Genomic DNA, 20,760 nt, shown 5'->3' with positions numbered 1-20,760 from the left:
AATACTGAGCATTTCAAAACAAAAATCAAAATACAATACTGAATCACATTTGGTGTGGATTTATGTTTTTATGCCCAAGTGATCCTATTTCTTATTTTATAGTCCAGTAATGTAAATATCTTACATTGCTTAAAAAACTCTACATATTATCAGCGCTCTACTAAACTCAGCAATTAGCAGCCGTTCAGATAAGACTTTCTACATCCACTGTCAAGATCAGACAGTAACAGGCTCAAGGAGAGATAAGGTGTTATTTCAACCATTCAGCCTAAAAGCACAGGTGAACAGGGTGAAGTATCAAGAGATACGCAATTTTGACGTCACACATTATAATCATCAGGATTATTAATTTTTCCTTTAAAAAAACTCATAATGTTGTATCAGTATCATAATATATAAATTGCTTCAACCACCCCTTCCCTTTTTCAAATCCCTCCCAAACCCATCCCAATCTTCCTATTATGCTGTGCTCAGTGCCTACAATTATACTGATTGCCAGTATAAGTTAATGAATAGTAATAGAAAAAAAAAGATACTTAGCATTTGTTAATGTGAAAAGAGTTTATAACATTGGTAGAGGAATAAATTAAGTCAGCCCATTACTGGCACACAAACTTCCCTCCACCAATTGAACAACAGGAATGGAAACATTATTTTGCCTGAAGCTATAATTTGACAGGGGTGGACATTCTCTGTTTGCTCCTCCATATCTCCACCCTAGCCTCCTCCACTCTGCCCTGGGCCAGGGGAAGCTGGCCTATTTAATTCTCATCCTTTCAACTGCTGATTGGGTTTGGCCAATGGATGGTACTGACAGAAAATCACAGGCCCAGAGGAGAGTGAAATGGGCTGTACATTCCCTGGCTTCTTCTGAGCTGGGTCCACAGTGGTTGCTTCCTCTAGGGACAGCCCTCGACTACAGCTCCAGGTCTGGTCACTGCTCCCTCCCTGCGTCCCTTCAGACCTAGATGTAGTATTGCCACCTATGTTGCTACCCAATGTGCTCTTCCTCACTCACGCCCTCGTAAACAGTCCCTTCATTATTAATCTTTCTCCAATCTTCCCCCATTCCAAGGTGACACCTACTTCTAGCCAAGACCCTGACTGCTAAAGATATTTGGTTGTTAAATCAGCACATGTTATCACAAAAACAAACATATATTCAAGCTTTAACTGCAGTAGAGACAAAAGGAGACTTAATATTGAGTAACATCTCTATGTAACCTGAAAATGGTCCCCTAAACTGACTAGCTGGCATCACAGGAAAGAACTGAGCAGTTCACCACCTGAAAGCTATGTGGCCCAGTCTCTAGGCATCAGGATGGGACCAGACTCTCAATTCTGCTCAGACTTCGCCAAGGGGTCTTGGCACTGGAACCGATGGAGTCTGGAAGGACCGGAAATGGTCATCGCAGGCATGAGTTCAGAGGAGATATAAACCTGCCAGGCATTGGCATACAGGTAGCTATTAAGGTTAGGGCACATGCAATCACCTAGGGTGAGAATATAACTTGTCTGCATTTAGAATGTTTGGTTTGCCCAAGACTGTGCTTTAAATCTTTGAATTTGAATAACCCCCTCTGGATTATGGAGACTTCAAAACTCTCCATTGTCTTCTACCTTAGTTATGTACATTAGCTGTCCAACTTTGAAGTGATTTGACTTTGTAATTCCTGGCATAATGAGCAGAAGATGTGAGAATGCCTAACATCTACCAATTCCCAAAACTTAGAAGACTTGAGATACAGGATAAATAATACTTCACTGGGTGGAAGCAAGTTTCTGTACCAGTTCTGGACTTACCACTAATGGTTGCATGACCATTAGCAAATCATTCGTTCCTTATAGGCTTTAGTTTCCTCATGTGTAAAATGAGGGAGTGAGTCTAGTTACTGAAGCCCCCCTGCTGTTATCATAAACACAGTCTGGTTCTGTGACACCTATATTAATTATTAAACAAGTAGTAAAAGAGTTTCATATGGTATTGACCAAAAGAGAGCCATTCAAAAATTTCTAATGGATCTCTGTTTCCTACTTCTGAGAGGTCACGACTGAAATCGAGACCTCAGGAATGCTCAAAAGCAAATACTTACATAATCATCTGTGGCATCTTTGACAGCTGTCATAGTGACCACCAGGACCAAAGGCACAATGGTGGTAAACCAGGTCAAGGAGGAAATTTCTGGAATCAGCTGAAACAAACATTTCAAGCAGTTTAGGGCTTTTAAATTTAGTAAAGATATCTTTCAAATTTTGTCATTTTATTTTATAAGACTTGACAGAAACTAAAGGGATAATATTCAGTTATCTGTATAAATATAGAACAACATTCAATAACTTAAGTGTTTGCACTCAGGTATAAGACACATGAAATAGACACACTGGTGAACCAATTTTCAAACTACCTGGCAAAAAAACTGAATTTTTACAGCAAGTTTTGAAGTAAGCTTCTTGAAACCTTTCACAGATGACAATCTTTGCCCAGGATGATAAACATCACCTGTCTTTTCTCAGCATCTCATCTCAGCTTTTCATACTTTTACTAACTCCTCACCAATTCCCAAAGAGAGATTCTCTGAGCACCCACCTTGTACCAGACACTGTGACAAATACTTTTCATATATCCTTTGATCGTGAGAAAAGTTTGAGTTAGATTCTGTATCAGAGTTGTTTTGCACAAACCCAGAGGGTTTGTATTCCACGTAAAGAGCACTCCTCGTGCACAGCACATGAAACACTGCAAATGGCAGCATGGAGTCAGGGAATGCCATGTCCCTGGGTGTCACTTTCCCATTTTGTAAATAACTATCTGAGAAGCCAAGAACATACACTGCTAAAACTAAAACTTAGGTTTATTTGACTCCAAAGCTTGGACCTGTACCACTAAACCACCCACCTAAGAGAGACATGGTGACAGCTGACATGATTCTCTTACAAAGGTAGTTTTCAAATGGGGTTCACTTGGAACTACTTCAGGGCCCTCAGGCAAGAAAGGATGGGGTGGAGATGGTTAGTGTATGGAGACCAGGCCCCATCAAAACAACTCTAAAGGAAATCAATTTTATATAATAGCTTCCACATGAATTTTTTTTTAAAAACTCAAAAGCCTTGAAATACCAACAAAAAACATTGTGCTGCGTGGCAGAAAAGCTGGATTCTAACCTGAGGTCCATCATAACTCATGGTAAAAGCTTCACACCTCACTTAACCTCTTTAGGTCTCATTTCTTCATTAATGAAAGAAAGGAAATTGTGCTAAACTATCCCAAAGGTCCCTTCCAGATATGGTACTCTGTAAACAAGAGTCTTTTGGCCACAAATAAGAACCCATTAGAGAAATGAGTTCAAAATTCTAGACTGGTATAAAGGTTTATATGAAGAAACCAAAAGCAAATTCATGGGGGGAATAAAACAATCTTGGATTCTAAAGTCTCTTCATATGGTAAAGTCTATTACCATATGACCCAGTAATCCCACTCCTGGGCATATATCCAGAAGGAACCCTACTTCAAAGAGACACCTGCACCCCAATGTTCATAGCAGCACTATTTACAATAGCCAAGACATGGAAACAGCCTAAATGTCCATCAACAGATGACTGGATAAAGAAGATGTGGTATGTTTATACAATGGAATACTATTCAGCCATAAAAAATGACAAGCATAATGCTATTTGCAGCAACATAGATGTCCCTGGAGAATGTCATTCTAAGTGAAGTAAACCAGAAAGAGAAAGAAAAATACCACATGAGATTCCTCATATGTAGAATCTTAAAAAAAAAAACATAAGTACAAAACAGAAACAGACTCATAGACATAGAATACAAACTTGCAGTTGCCAAGGGGGCGGGGGGTGGGAAGGGACAGACTGGGATTTCAAAATGTACGACAGATAAACAAGATCATACTGTATAGCACAGGGAAATATATACAAGATCTTGTGGTAGCTCACAGTGAAAAAAAATGTGGCAATGAATACATGTATGTTCATGTGTAACTGAAAAATTGGGCTCTACACTGGAATTTGACACAACATTATAAAATGATTACAACTCAATAAAAAATGTTAAAATATAATAATAAAGTCTCTTCAATAAATTTTAAGGTATACACCCACTGCTTTTCTTCTTTCTTGTTCAGCATCCAATTCTTCTCAACTCTACCTTTTTCTTTAGGAACTACTCCACCCCTCTACTTTGAGTACATGTAATTTTTTTTTAACTGAAGTATAGTTGATTTACAATGTTGTGTTAGTTTCTGGTGTACAGCATAGTGATTCTGTTAAACATATATATTCTTTTTTATTATAGGTTATTACAAGTTATTGAATATAGTACATGTAATTTTGGTGGACTGATTCCACCCCAGCTCCTCAATTTTGGCATGTGATCTAAGTCAAGGCAATCATTGTTTCAAATTCTTGAGCCACAGTTATTGGATTAGGACGGGAATGTAACTCAGTATGGCCCAGTAAGAGCCAATCCCCAATGTTTGCTGGAGAAACAGAAAAAATGATTCCTTTATTCCCACCCTCCCTGCCCCTCTGCCCCTCTCCCCCTCTCTCCTGCTCCATCTTTCCCTGCATCCCTTTCATGTTGGAGTTGAAGTTTGGAGAATAAAAGTCTAAAGTTTTCAAGGTTCACCAACTAGAGAGGGCCTGCCTGAGAGTAAACATGGAGGAAACAGAAGTCATGTCCTGTTGAAACAGTTTGCCCATGAACTGTCATACATAAAATACATTAAGTGAATGTAGATTTCTACTTACAACCAAAGGATTCTTAATACAAATCATTATTCAATTAAATAAAAAATAGTACTCAAGCCATAATCTAGACTGTACGTATCTCATCCATCTTCTTACCTCCTGTAATTAACACAGAACCCAGTACATTCTAAATCTACAAGTTTGATCTGTTTAAATTACCTGAAAATAGATACTAGGTAAATAATTGGCCAACATGAGCCATTTATATGTATGTGTATTCTTTGATTTATGCCTTTTCCTTCCCAAAATATCAGTAAAAGCTAAAATTTCATCTAAGCTCAAATTTTAGTCAAATGGGAGGAAAAAGAAAGGTTATTAACTACCAATTAACCATTCAAAACTATAAAAAATAGTGACAGTGAAATAATATATAGCATACACCATTTATTTTATATGTATGTAAAATACATCATTGTTCTGAGATGCAAATGAAATTTGCCCAATTAAGTTCCACAGACTACTAGTGAGCTAGACTCTGCCTCAACTCTGGCAACACCCATACTGTCAATGTGGTAGGGAGATAAGGAAAGAAAGGAGGCTATGCACAGTGATTATTACGCTCTGGTTTGGTTCAAATAAAGTGCAAGGCTGCATTTTCAAATGACTTTAGTGTTTAAAATGATGAATGTACTAGTTTTTACCCATTCCTAGCCCTCCCACATTTGTGAAGAGAAACAGTAATAATAACATTAAAAATCTGATAAGGCTGGCTTTCCCTAATCATGAACGTTTAGCAAAGTATTTTTTCCAATTACGTGAATAATTTTAACCAACAGATGATGTAGAAAGACAACCTACACATTACCTGCAAAATCAGAAGGAAAAGGAAATATGCATTTGCCACTCTTTGGAACTGTTCAAATAAATTAATTGGCAAGAAGGTGAGAATGTTGTACTTGGATGTGTGGATACGATTATCCTGAAAAAGAAACAGCATCACATTAGTTTGAGGTGAGGCACTGTTTGTTATCAGAATAGCTTACAAGGCTGAATGTGAGTTATGCTTGAGCAAGAAAGATAAGCCAGTTATCTGAGAAATTTTAAACTCTGTGTGGCCCAAGGCCTTCATTTTTCCCCAGATGACATACTCCTGAGACTAGGTGGAATTACTGTTCAATGTTATAAAATCATCCATGACTAAACAATTGCATCAAGTGCAAAAGTCTGTCCCGACACTTTTTAACTCTTAAGACATTTATTCATTTGGCAGATATTACTTAAGAACCTACTATATGCAGACACTGAGCTCATGCTGAGGCTTGTGAGGTGAGAAGGAACTTCAGGTCCATCTTCCAAAAACATTACGCTTTAGGTAACTCTGACAAGGGACCCCTAGGTCTGTCTTTGAAAGACTTATGGTGGGAAAGTAACCACCTTGCAAGGCAGCCTGTTTCTGTTTCAGACTGGGAATTGCTAGAAAGGTCTTTAAAATGAGAGACTGTAATTTGAAAAGACACCTGCACCCCAATGTTCACAGCAGCACTGTTTACAATACCCAAGACATGAAAACAGCCTAACTGTCCATCAACAGATGACTGGATAAAGAAGCTGTGATATATATACACAATGGGATACTACTCAGCCATAAAAAAGAATCAAATAATGTCATTTGTAGCAACATGGATGGGCCTGGAGATCACCATTCTAAGTGAAGTAAGTCAGAAAGAGAAAGAAAAATACCATATGGTATCGTTTATATATGGCATCTTAAAAAAAGACACAAATGAGCTTATTTACAAAATAGAAACAGACTCACAAACATAAAGAACAAAATTCTGGTTACCAGGGGGAAAGGGTGGGAAGGGATAAATTGGGAGCTCGGGATTTGCATATACTACTGTATATAAAATAGATAAATGACAAGTTTATACTGTATAACACAGGGAACTATATTCAGTATCTTATAGTAACCTATAATGAAAAGGAATATATGTATGTATATGTATAACTGAAACATTATACTGTACACCAGAAATTGACACATTACAAACTGACTATACTTCAACAAAAAATAAGTAAGTAAATATAACTAAACACTCAAATCTGCCTCCCTGTAACTTTTTGCCATATGCCAAACTCCATCCCTGGAGCCACCTATGACAAGTCTAAGCCCTTTCCATGTTGACAATCTTCTAATACTTGAAGATGACTCACAGGACTCCCTTAAGTCCTCTCCACTCTGATCCAGACATTTCTGACACCCTCAGCCTTTCTCCATGACTTCTCTCATGCACTTCTCTTCCTGGTCAGCCTCTTCCATCCATCCCAACCTCTCTGCATCTCTTTTAAAACGCGATGTCCAGAATCAAACACGTATTGCCGGGCTGGTTCAACTGGTCTATATACAGAGGAGACTAGGATGTTTTGTGTTCTGGATTTTTGAACTAACACGCCTTAAAATTTCATTAGAATTTTTTCAACTGATCTCACTTTATTCACACTGAGTTACGGTGAACTAAAATCTCTAGATCATTTCTTTATAAATCACTATTAAGTCAGGTGTCCCCTTCTTAAACATTCACAGTTGATTTTTTAATATTGATGTAAAAGACCTTTCATATATTCCTATTATACCAGCCAAATGAAAAAAATTAATCTTGAGTGTGCTCTCCCAAAGTATTAAATATTTCTTCCAGCTTTGGATCATCAAAAAATTTCAAACACATGACCTTTTTATAGTCTTCCAAAGCTACATAAAACTAATACATTAAAATAGACAGAACTAAAGACTCCCCAAAAAAATTTAATTTAAGAAATAAAACTATGGCAAACTACTAGAGACATCTACACAGATTAATGTTAATACCTTTTACAGGTGTTTATATAAAACATATTAAAAATATGTTTTATCTAACCATTTATAACTCTACCTAACTATACTCCCATGACGCTTAATTTTATCTTATCCACAAAGATAGCATGAGAAATTTGGGGTGACAGGTCTTACATTCAGAATCAACACACCCAGAGAATTTCCATCCTCTAATATTTTCAAACGAAGGTTAGTCCGTGTGACTTGTTTCAAATGAAACTGCACTGACTCTTAATAATCACTACTACCCATTTAAAGAAAATACCGCCATCTGTTAAGTGGCCACTTTTAACATCTACCAGGAATCAATGCATCCAGCCCTGTACAACAAGCTATGAGAGAGAGAGGTGTCAAGGGCAGAGTTCCCAGCTTAGTTGGTCTGATGCACGGTATTGTGCTGAAAACTGCAAGTTGACGGTGACTATTTTGCAGTGATTTCTCTACCTAAGAGCTGGGCTGGGAAGGAAGGCTGTGAGAGCTGTCGATCTCAACATGTTTTTCTAAAAAAGGGATTTGGAAAAAAGAAAAAAGAAAGAGGAAAGCGAAGGAGAAAAAGCAGTTGACCAAAAGGGTCACATATTCCCAATTCTGTTTTATATTTTCCTTCTAAGTTGAAACGAAGATAGAGGGTAAGCCTGTATCTGACTGCTAAAAGAACAGACATAGCATCTGCTGGGATATTCAAAACCACGGCAGGGATTATAAAGAAACTCTCCTACAAAACTGAATTCCACGTAGGTGAAGAGTCAGTTGTGTGGGATAAAGTGATAAGGCCAAATGAGAACTGTGACAATTTTGCTTAAATTGACGTATAGCAATGATAGTGTTTGTTCTACTGGCTCTGTTGTGACTTAGTCACATATGATGCAAATCCTCACAGCTGACCGGAACAAGGAACAAGAGCTCCCCCTTCTGGAGAATTTCTGCACCCATTTACCTTTCTTTGTTTCTCAATCCAAAGGAAAAACATTGTTTCTGTTTCCACTGAAGTACCCAAGAATACAAGCATCAGTAAGACCTTACATCAGGCATGTTAATATTCAGTCATTTCATTGAGCCAGCCTTTTGGCTTACAGTCAAACTGTAGTACAACTCATTCTATAATACAGCACAGAAGATCTTCACCACTAACTTCTTAGCACTATTTTTCCACCAAGGACTACTAGAAATATCCCAATTCAGAAGAAAGGAAGAGGAGGAAGAGAATCAGGAGGAGGAGAAGGGGGAAAGCAAAGAGAAAGGAGCAAGTCAAGGGAATCTATATAGCATCTTTAGTCCTGATAGAAGTCAAGCTGGAAGTAACGGCTTTAGTTTGTTTGTGAAGTGGACCAGTTAACTGACCCCACAATGAGGTAGGTGTAACCATACAGTCATTAAGCAATCATGGACCAGTAGGTAGGAAAGAGCCAGTCCCCAGAGAAGCATCAGAGACCACCTGCTCCCTACAAGAAGCAGGGACTATGAGGCTGGGTTACGGAAGTCAGCACAGACCAAAGCTAGAGAGAGGTTTCTTGGAATCTATACTAAGGATTTTAGTCCTTTATTGCAAGGTCTTAAGTAATCCTGATGAGACTCTAATATTAAAAGATTACCCTAGCTGGGGGATAGGGGAACAAAGATGGAGATGACAGAGAAAAGATGTGAGAAGACCAATGAGGAGGTCTTTCAATACGTCCAGGTGAGAGATGATAGGTGGCTTGTACCAGGGTGGTGGCAGAGGGGGAGGCAATGACTAATAATAATAATAGCTGATATTTACTGAGCCCTTACTATGTGTACTGTTCTAAGAGCTTTACATTTTGTAGCTCATTTTATCCTCACAACATCCACATGAAATAGGTACTGTTATCCCCATTCTATAGAAGGGAAATCCAAGGTACAGAGCAATCAAATAGTTTAAACAAGACTGCACAGCTTATAAGTGGTGGGATCAGGATCAGAATCATGGCACTGCTTCCAGAGCCCATTCTGGTCACCACTGTGCTTCCCCAATTCACTACAGAGCAGATGTCTCTTCTGCTTTCAGAGCTATCAGCCCTTGCTGTCTCCTGGATTCAGTATTTCTAGCCTGCTGCCACTTCCTTACCAAGGAAAACATTGTATGTCTACCCTTTCCTCTGGAGTCAACCCCCTCAGTAGGAGCCCCAGCTATGTCTTGCCTGAGGTCTGATCACAGCTTCCTTGTTCTGCCTTTCAATCCTCCTCACAGTTCAGTGTAGGCAAGCAGCGTAGCTAACCACTCCCTTAATTCAGCTTTCCAACAGAAGCAGCAAAAGTCCTTTATATTTTCAACACTGACTACTTGCTATGGGGGGATAAATAAGCAACAAATGATTAAATTCCTCAAGATGGGCCATCAAATAAAATATTAATAAAATGAGAAGCATTGTTTTTTAATAATGAGATTTTATTGTATAATCACATTGCTTGAGAAAACAAAGCAAATATAAAGTCACAATCACTGCTAAACAAGTCAACAGGGCATCTGAGGAGTTTGCCTCATTTTGTCCACTGACAAAATGGAGCTAATACTATTTCTCATCTATACGTTTATACAACTATTGTGGAGCTAAGGCATAGACATGGAAGCACTTATGCCAAATTGAAAAAAATTATGCAAATGTAAGATTCTTGCGAGAACCCCCAAATAATCCAAATGGATTTAGGAAATCCAGTGTCCTACAGGAAGGCAAGCTGGGTATGCCGGAGCAACAGATGAACCTTCATGGCTTAATGTAGTGAGAGTTTATTTTTCGCTCATCCTGCTTGTTCAGAATGAGCCAGCAGGGAGACTGCTCATCAGAGTTACTCGCAGTGGACCAGCCACCATTTCAAACACTTCCAGTTACAGTATTAGAGGGAAAAGAGAAAGTCCCGAAGAGTCTCACCCCCACAGCTTAATGCTTCAACCCAAATGCTCACAACTCATTGACCAGAAGGGCAGAAAGCCAGAAACACTAACGGACATCTCTAATGGCTATCACAACCAGAAATGGAAACTAACTCTACTATTTGAAGAGTGAATTGTAACATACAAAAGTTACAAAAACTAAGTATCAAAAGCCAACCTCAGTGCTCACAGCCCAGTCCTGTTTTAATGCCAGGTATAACCGACATTCGGCTTATTTCCCCCTTCCCCTCTGCTAACAGTGCCCCAAACTTCTTAGTCCTGTGATCTGGATGGACTCAACTCCCGTCTATGACTCCAGGGTCAGTTTCAGATTAGCTTAAACCAACTATGTGGCCCATCTTCCTAATTACAATTTTGAATTCAGGTACTAGCTTGTGACCTATGTCATGGGATTAAGGTCTTACTAATATTCACTGTATCAATTCTGGAAATTTGCTGGAGATGTAGGCTTCATCTCTTTTACTGGATTCCAACTTGGAAGCAAGCAGCCCCAAGGGTCACTGACAGCATGTTGGGACCATGAGTGGAGGAAGCTGCCAAGCAAAAATTCTACACAGAAGCTGCAGAGCCAAGAAATGCAGAGAAAGAAACTAGACCAAGCCTCTCCTGAGGCTAGTCCTACCTCTGGATTTTTCACCTGTATGCTCTGTCAATTTACTGTACTGTCTAAGTCAATTTGACTTGATTTTTCTTTCACACCCAACCAAACAAATCCAAGGTAAGAACGTTAAAAATATATTCAAGATCAGTTTACATTTTTATATAATAGTTTATTTTTATCTCTAAATTTGTCTTAAAGAGTGAGTCACGGCAGGCTAAGGCTAAATGCATTCAGTGGTTGTCTGGGGACACTGCCTGCGTCTGTGAATCCCATGGGCCAAACCTCAGGAGCTTTCGCAATGAGTACCACGGTTTCAGTACTATCAAAAGATCTTCCCACATTTGATGAAACGTTTTTATGTTATGACAGCTATAAAAAGTAACTATCAAGATCTTGAGGGGCTAGAAAGCTTATTTTCCTTACCAGAAGAAGAGGCAGATATCGTATTGTCATAGTACAATCTGGATTCCAACAGAGAGAAATAGCCTTGACTCTTCAAGGAGAAATTATCTCTAAACCATAAAATGAAAACCAAAAAGACTGCGTCTGCAGACTACTTGCATTAAGAAGGAAGTGGCCTAAAGGCATTTGCACCATGCAGGAAATATGTAAAACGCCTATGTTTATGCAAAGATCCCAAAAGAATGCATGTATGGGGCAAATGGGCTTGGAGAGTGGGTGTCTGGCGCCTCATTGGTACCAGGCAGAACCACAACTCCTCAGCATTAGCCAAATGTTGCCCATTGAGGAGTCCAAAGCATTCAGGTTTGGGAGAAATGAAGAGGTAATAATGCTCCTCTCTGAACACTACTAAGGGAGGGTTAACCCACAAAGAGGTTTTATACAGAGAGCTGTCGATACTGGCTACAATCATCACCACCATCATCATTCTCCTGGGCTTCCTGCCATGAACCAAAATTTATGGGGAGGGAAAAAGCAGAGGGTACATTTCCCCCAGTGTTCATCCATTCATTCAACTAAGGGTCTACCATGTGTCCGGCACTATGTCATTGAGCCAGGACTACAGATGTGAATAAACAAAGTCCCTACCCTCCTAGAACAAGTCTGAGCTTTAGTTGTGGGGAGAGAGGCACAAATAAGCAGACAATGAAACTAGAAACTGATGGCACAGTTTAAGTAAGTGATCAGTGCCATGAAAAAAAAAAAGCAAAACAGTGATCAATAGAGCAAAAGCACCTTGCCTGACAAGACTCCCTTGAGAAGCCTGCTTGTTTGAATTTGCGGGTTAATGCAACCTCAAGATTACCCTGTCTGATGAGACCGTGGGGGCATCTGCCCCCAAGGGATGCCCAAAATAGTCCTTCAGGCTATCAGGAAAAAAATAAGAACTTTCATGTATATTTTAACAAAAAAAATGTTAAAGTTAAGTTTACCAATGTTTAATGCACACTGTCTTTTTATGTGTATATATATATGCATACACATATATACATATATTCATATACACACATACATTTACAGAAATACATATATATAAAGTAGATAGAAATACATTGGGAAGATTTTCTTTTTACAAATAGGGAACATTCTCAAAAACTTTGAAGACTGCCAGACTAAACATTGTTATGGTCAAAGGAAATAAGTATGACCTGTGTGTCACCAAGACTTGGACCCAGAGTGGAGAATGTCCGACTTTGTGTGTAATGGTGTCTGTGTCACAGCTAACACATATAGTCTCCTTGCATACGTCGAGCACTGTGCTGAGCACATACACATATCACCTCTGGTCATCTTCAGAAAATTCTAGTGAGCTGTTACCATTTCAGCACCATTTTACGGACAAGGAAACTGAGGCTTAGAGCAGTTGCTACAGTTGCCCATAAAAGCTATGTTTTGTAGAGTCATGGCTTCTCCCAAATGGTACATGTTTCCTGGGAAATGAGTCAGAAACAAGGAGTCCCTAGACTCCCTCTTGATCGATGAACTCACTGATCTTTATAGAACATTCTTCCTCTGATGAAGAGAGACCCCCTGAACTGGAGCTCCGCGGAGGGTGCACACTAATTCAGTGAGCTGCAGTAGTGGCTCTCAGTCCTTCCAACCTAGGGAGAGCATCACAGGGCTTGTCTAGGGAGCTTAATTTCCCATCCAGATGTCAGAAACACAGACAGTGGCTCAGCAAGCTTTCAGAAAGGTCTCAGTCTCCCCCACAAAGCAAATTTGCCTGATAGTGTCATAAACCTTCTTGTTTTCCATTCTCAAGCCTTGGTTTAGTGTTCCAGCATCTGCAAGACTGTTCTAGAGCTAGTAAGCAGCCTATGAATAGTATTTTATCTACAAAGAAGTAATATTGGACAATTATCAGGGGAACAAATTAAATCTCCCCCTGAGATTAATTTAATCACACTAATCCTTTTTTTCTCCAGGGTGTTTAGATGCATACAACATATCAAGACTTTTAAATTATTCCAGATAAAATGTTAATGTTTCTTTTGTGACACGTGAAAAAAAGAACTAAAAATATTCTTAAAATGATTCTTAAAAAAAAGAACTAAAAATATTCTTAAAATATTCTTAAAATGAAAAAAAGAACTAAAAATATTCTTAAAATGATAGAGAGACAGGAATCAAATAAATGCCTTCTCCAGAGAAATGATGTAAAACAAAAGGCAGGCATAGAAAAGAAAAAAGATAAGAAATCAAAGGTTGCGTTTGGGTGGGACTTTCACAGGGCATTCCTAATGACTAGTCTCCTATCTCTGCTTTGCCAGAGCTCTCCTTGAAGATCTGCCTTCTGCCGGGAAGCAGGCCCTCAGCTTTGGCTCACTGGCCCATGTCAGTCTAAGGCTTTAAGAGGCTTTGGACAACCAGAGTGGGCATTTCTTTGAGTTGATGTGGGGGTGGCTTGCTGAACTACAAAGGCACCTTTGGATAACTTAGTGCACACAAACTGTTTCGTTTATTAGAACGAAAAATTAGACCATGTTGTGCAGTCTGGGAATGAGGCCAAATTTCAGGCAAGACCTCAGCATTTATGAGAATAACAAAAGCACAGTGGAAAAGTCCAGTTAATGAGGAAAGGCACCCATAAAGAATTTCCCAAAGGGCCGAGGGGTTATAATAACACACCACAAATAATCCAATCCTTCCTAGGACTCTACCTCTTACTCTAGGGTTCTATACAAGTAATACCAGCTCTGGGTAACTATGCAATTTTCTCCCGAGCCCCTGGGGATCAGATGATACGTGTGTGTAGCTATGAGTTCCCACCCTCTGCAGGATGCTGGGGCAACTGGGATGCCCCTGGTCAACTCGTGGAGGTGTCCTACAACATTCCTAGGCTTTCCTGGTCTCTGGCCCATCCTCACTCAGGGTTAGGGGATAAATCTAAATTTAGACAAACCCACACTACCTGGCTTTGTGATTTCTGTTTGTTGAGTGGTTTTTATTTGACATGAATGGTGCTGAGAGGGAAGAATAGATGACAGGTTGGGAAAGACTGGAGGAAAACTTTCTACATTGAGTGGGGAAAGAGAGGACATATTCTGTCATTAAAACATAGTAACAATAATTTATAAGTAAAGGGAAGTGTTGATCTTTTATTTTTTGTGGTCACATCACACACAAAGGCTTTAATGAATTTTCATCAAATTTGCAAGTTTTGCTTAGGATGGTCCGAGTTAAAATAAGACTAGCCTAAATTTGCTTCAAGGAACTGGCAGTGGGGTTCCATAATAACACACATAAAAGTAGGCAGCTGTCTGCTGTAGGAGCTGACAAGGAGACTCAGTAAGAAGCTCAAATGAGTGCTGAGCAGAGCAAGAGTTGCCAGGACATGACCAGGGAAGATGCACAGTGGTTTCAAATGGGAGTCTCCAATCAAAACTCCCTGGGACAGATACATTAAGTTGCTGAACTGATTTGCAACTGAGCTGCTTCTCGCAGGAGCAATTCCAAGCACGAGGCCCAGGGCAAGTTACAGTGGCATTTATTTATTTAGTAGTAAAGGATCCACCCGCGCATCACTGGGGAGGCCAGCCAGGAACTGTACAACGGGGTACAAAGCTGCTTTGGAACAAAGCTGCTTTGGAATAAAGCAGAGCAGACCCTTTCCTGTTTCCTGAATAAATGAATGGACAAATGAATGAGGGGCTCCTAGATGCAGTGCCCGCACCTTCTCCACCATCTCATCCCACCTCCACCAAATTTCTCTTCCCCAGTGAATTCCCCTTCCACATTCCTCCTCCTGATGCACTCCACCTGGGGTAAGGGTTCAGAAATCAAGTTTACCCACACCCCTATGCAAGTGTGCTGGTTTGGGAAGGAAGAAGTCAAAGGGGTTGGTGGTTTTGGCAGAGTAGAATCAGGCAGCATTTCATGAGAGTGGAAGACTGTGTTCTGTGTCCCTCCTACTGCCACTTCCAGTGGCACCAGAAACAGGACAAGGGACTTGAAGAGGGTAGAGGCGGCAAAACCTAAGAATCTGACTACGGCATGCACCCTGAAGGCTTTTTGGGGAACAGGTTTTCCCAGAGTGGTTCTTGTTTATATTTAAACAACAAAGGCTATCAATCCCATTTCAGATACTCTCTTCCCATAATAATTCTTTCCAGTGAGATGATTTGCTTACACACTCAGTAAGGAAAGTCACATCCAGAAAGCCTGAAAACACTAGCATAGGCCCCGCACCCCTGAGGCTTCTAGGAAAATTTCTGGTTCTAGACCTTAAGAAAAGCCCCCAGTGGACTGTGGCTTAGCTCCCTGAAGGCAGGTATGAACGAATCTCGCCCTCCTCTACGTACCCACCCCTGCGCCCGGCGCACAGCAATTCCTCGATAATTCTTGTTCCGAGTAATGTAATTTGTAATAATGCTTTTAAATGTTTAATAATGGTTGTGGTGGTTAAATAAATGCATGAATAAATGGACAAATAAGAAGCTGACTGTTGCAATGATTCAGAGAATCCCTCTACCAAAAAATGTGCACATCTATTAGGCTGGCACCAGGCTAGGCACGGGGTAGGGGTGGAGGGGGGACAGATGCAGCATATAATGTCAAACACTGTCGTCCATCCTCTGTTACAGCTCAAGTACCCAAGAGAAGATAACATGAATTTCTAACATTTCAATGTGAGGAAAGACCTTGGAAACAGGAAAGACCTTGGAAACAGGAAAGCACCAGGCAACTAGGCAGACGTGGGACGTGAGACTTGGGGAAGGAAGCCTGAAAGCAGGCGGTGCAGCAGAGTTGGACGCCCATACCTGGTTCGGCTGAAAGCATTTCACTTCCCATTGGCGTGTAGCTGAGGAAGGGGCTTATCACAGCCTACAGTGCTAACAGCCTCTACTCCACGAATTCAAACTGCACTCTGCATTTGAGACTAAGCCACACATTTCCCTGAAAATGCCATTAAAATATGCCAAGGTTCTGTTGCAAAACCGCAACATAAAATACTTTGAACATGTGCCTTCTTACTCATGACAGACACACAACTATTTTGACAGGAACTATTGTAAAGAAGGAGGAGGAGACAGGGAACAAGAAAGGCAGGGAGGAAGGCAGACATGCCATGAAGAAAGGAATTACATATGGAAGATAAATCAAACCTCAAATATCAGATGCAAAGATTAAGAAGAAAGAGCCTCCTTGCAAACCTTGGTTCAGGAAAGCTGAGAGAGCTGCTTGAAGACATTTTCCCCCTAAAATCTAAGTCATATTCACCATAAAGAAAGAACAATCCAGTCAGTGAGAACTTGGGGAAGTGCTAACTGTTCCGGGGATAACTGAGTATTAGGAAAAAGGGACGGCTTGGAGTCCCAACTCTGAAAGGTGACTCCACACTTTACCAACTAAGTCACCTTGGAAAAAAATCTTAGTCCCTCTAGTCCTCAGTTTCCCCATCTGTAAAATGTGGGTAATAATATTTACCATGCAGAGCTGGGAAGATCAGATCAGATAATGCATATAAAGCACTAGCACTGTACTTGTTAATTAAATACTCTTTTCCCTCCTCACCTCTTTGCTTTTGGCAAAATCTTCCAGGCACCCCTAACTGAAATAAGAATAGAGGATCTGTCTAGTGCTTCTGAAACTCAAATATGTAAACTAATCATGTGGGGTTTTGTTCAAATGCAGATTCTGACTCAGTAGTTTTTGTGATGTGGCCTGAGAGTCTGCATTTCTAACAAGCTCTAGGGGAGAACGTGATCTGATCAGAGGTCTGTGGATCACACTTCAAGAAGCTAAGTATGAAATAGCCGCTTAGAGTTTTGATAAACACAAATTTTCGCGATATAAGAAAGGGTGCAAGGATTTTTTTTTCAAAAGCCTGTGTAAACACTTTAGTTAAATTAGTAAAAATCCAAAAAAGTCCCATGTGTCCACTACAGATTATGAACTTTGAGAGATACTTGATTTCACTAGTAGACCATGGGGCTGAGTCAACATCAGAGCTGAAACACTGAAATGCCCTACACCAGGGGCTTAGACTATAAAAAGAAACTGTCCTTTTGCCTCAGCTGAAGACATTTTTCTAGCTTTCACTTTCCACACCTAGAAAAATACATTGGATAACCACAAAAATCAGAGATTCTTCACACATCTGTAATTTAAGCTCTGGAAAATAAAAAGATCAGTTCAAGCATTAAGTTGGAAAACAAAAGACCATGGAAGTAATTGCACAGGTATCTGGAGGCAAGGGGAGCATAGCGGGATTAAGGGAAGGAATGAGGGGCCAGGAGAACCCTTTTCTCAAAAGAAGAAAATACGAAATGCCAAATTCTGATCATTTACACAAGAAACAGCATATTGGCCCTGAATGGTTTCAGGAATTTATTTACAATTATGTGCTCATAAAGCACAAATTCAGAAATTATTCCTAATGTCAAAATATTTTAAGTATTTATTTTTAATGATCACATATATGAAACTCACATTTGAATTAAACAAAAAAATTCAACTGCTTTTCATACTCAAAACATTCAATTCCAGAATATCCCAGAACTTTTGAATGAGCACATCGGTTTTCTTCAGTCAGTTTAGGTTTAGATGGCTTTGAAGGTGACTGGTACTTGGCTTTTTGAGTAGCCAGTGGTTCCTCAAATTCAGACAGGGATTCAAAGTGCAATGCAAACTGACAGGCTTTCAAATCAAGTTAGACCATTTTTATACTGTTATCAATGCAGCATGGTATTTTACCATTCTTTCATATTTTTTTTTTCAAAAGACATTTATTACCAATATGAACAAAGTATAAAAAAGAATTCACCTCTTCTTAAAAAATTACACTCCTCGCCCAGATATAGTGAAAATGTTCATTATAAATCTAACACCATTCATTTTTATACTTAATACTTCGATGTCTGACACTGTTATTTCATTTCTGCATATAAAATAACCTCAAAACCTCAAGGGGATAGCAAATTCCTGAGGGGCTAAGACCTTACCTTAAACTTTTTTAAGTCTCTAAAGCATTTAAGAAAGTGATAACCACTAATTACTCAATACAAGGCTGATAAACCCAGTTTTTTAAATGCAAAATAATACATGGTGGGGGGAAGCAATTCCATTTATCAGAACAACATGAGCTCATATAATTGTTGGTAATTCACAACACAAATAAGTAATTTCTAGTACGTAACTTCGAGAAGTACATTTGCCAAAGACAGCCTATAGCATAAATATTAAATTTTCACATTTTTTAGCATGTTTTTATGCAGTTTGTTCATTTTTCCATATCAGAGAGCAAGGGAGAAGAAAAAAATCAAACATTCCTTTAGCTTATTTTTTCACCTAGAAAAGGCTGAACAATGCTTTCTCTGCAGAACATTATGAAGTTCAGCCCATTTGAGCTTCTAACCTCAAAAATGTCTTGCTTAGAACAATGGCGTTTTTGCAGCATTTGGCCTACAAGAGTGTTTAAAATATTGCAGGATGGGACTACGTGGTCTGCAAGAATCATAGAAACATGACTTGGAGAGAAGCTTCAAAGTTCAATTATTCATCCCTTCCTTCTGCTTCCATATAGATGTCATCTAAACCAGCAGTATCATAGATTTAATATTTTTAAAAGGCTTTCTGCTTCTTAATATAGACAGCAATAATATACCATAATTAAACAAAAACTGGCTTGGCAGGCAGGACAGATCATTACAGAGATTGTAAACCAGTTATGGACACAAAATACAATGATTAATGGCCCAATGGCTACCCATTGGGAGGTATCTAGAGATAAGGCATGTGGCTCTGTCCTCAACTCTGTTGTGCTCAATCTTTTAATTAATAACTTATATCAGTGATTCTTAACCTGGTTGTTCATTAGAATCACATGGGGAGATTTATTTTTTAAAGACCAATGCCTGGACTCCACCCCCAGAGCCTCTGATTCGATTGGCCCACTGAATTAGCTATCAGTGGAGATGCAGAAGACATGCTCAGGAAGTCCACATGTGACACAGAAGTGAAAGGGATAGTTTAATGACAGAGTAAGTGCCTGTTCTATGACAGGCAAGAATCAGAGATAAATGCGGCACAGTCCTGGTTATTAACAATTAAAATGAGATTCACAGGAGTCAACAATCACCAAAAAGCTAGTGCAATATTAACTGTATGAATAATTCTTCTACTCCAAAATGAATATATGTATGTATATGCATGACTGGGACACTGTGCTGTACACCAGAAACTGACACATTGTAACTGACTGTACTTCAATTTTAAAAATAAAATTAAAAAAATAAAATAACTTTCCACTCCAAGCTGGTCACGGAACTTGCAGAATACTGCTTGAGTCTGGAGCAACCCACTTTGAGAAACGACAGCAGAGCTGGCGCTCTTTAAAAAGAACAGGGACTGGAGATGACTGTTCTGGAGACTAGTCTGCTCAGCTGAACCAAGTATTAGAAGGGATGTCACGTGAGACAGGAGACACGTTTACTCTACTTTGGCCTCAGAAGGAAGCTAACCCAATGACAATAAAGCAAGAGAAGATCGATTTGGTTCAACTGATGGAAAAACTGTCTAATAATCAAAACTATGCAAAGACAGAAAAGGCCCCTTTCAGCAGTGGTGAGTTTCCCTCCTCTAGAGGGGTCTGAGCATGCACTGGATATGTCATCAGTGAAAATTCCAGAGAGAAGTGGATGGAAACGCTTTAAAGGATAACTCTACACTGAGATTCCATGATGAACTTAAGCTAACTTCCTTACTGTACCAGTCAGGTTTTCCCATATGTATAAAACAACCCATCTTCCCTGCACTTTTGGACTACTGGTGAAGAATGATGTCACCACCTGCAACTTACCTGGACTGCACCAGGACAGCAATAGCTATAATAATGTGACCTTGACTCACAGCAAACTTTACAACCAAGGGGTGCACATGAAACCCAGAACACACAACTAGGGCTGCTAGAGATGTCAAGACCAGGGTACCAGCAGGTAGAGATTTTGATTACCAATCTAAATATAAGAATCTGCAGTTCTCTACTTAATTCTTCAAAAAATAGTCTCTCACATTCAAGTCAGAACACTCTTACAAAGATATACAAACACATTCTTACAACTACAACCTTTCCTATATGCACATAATCATGCAACACACAAACATGTCTATACACACACACACACACACACACATACATATATGGCCCCTAATCAACTCCTAGGATCATTTTTAAATTATCTTCAGGTTTAACTTTAATGCTTAAATAGT

The 20,760-nt window shown here is 39.5% G+C and overlaps 1 protein-coding gene across 1 annotated transcript in view; it reads right to left on the bottom strand.

The window, feature by feature from the left end:
• Positions 1-20,760, bottom strand: part of ATP8B4 (ATPase phospholipid transporting 8B4 (putative)) — a 193,063-nt gene that overhangs the window by 146,066 nt on the left and 26,237 nt on the right. The window contains exon 3 of the mRNA XM_032481217.1: positions 2,094-2,192. The gene's annotated coding sequence lies outside the window, so the exon portion shown is untranslated. The remainder of the gene's footprint in view (positions 1-2,093; positions 2,193-20,760) is intronic.

Source organism: Camelus ferus, chromosome 6 (genome assembly GCF_009834535.1).
Source record: "Camelus ferus isolate YT-003-E chromosome 6, BCGSAC_Cfer_1.0, whole genome shotgun sequence".
Lineage (NCBI taxonomy): Eukaryota > Metazoa > Chordata > Mammalia > Artiodactyla > Camelidae > Camelus > Camelus ferus.
Note: the sequence above shows the minus strand (reverse complement) of the source record. Positions and strands in the feature narration are given on the sequence as shown.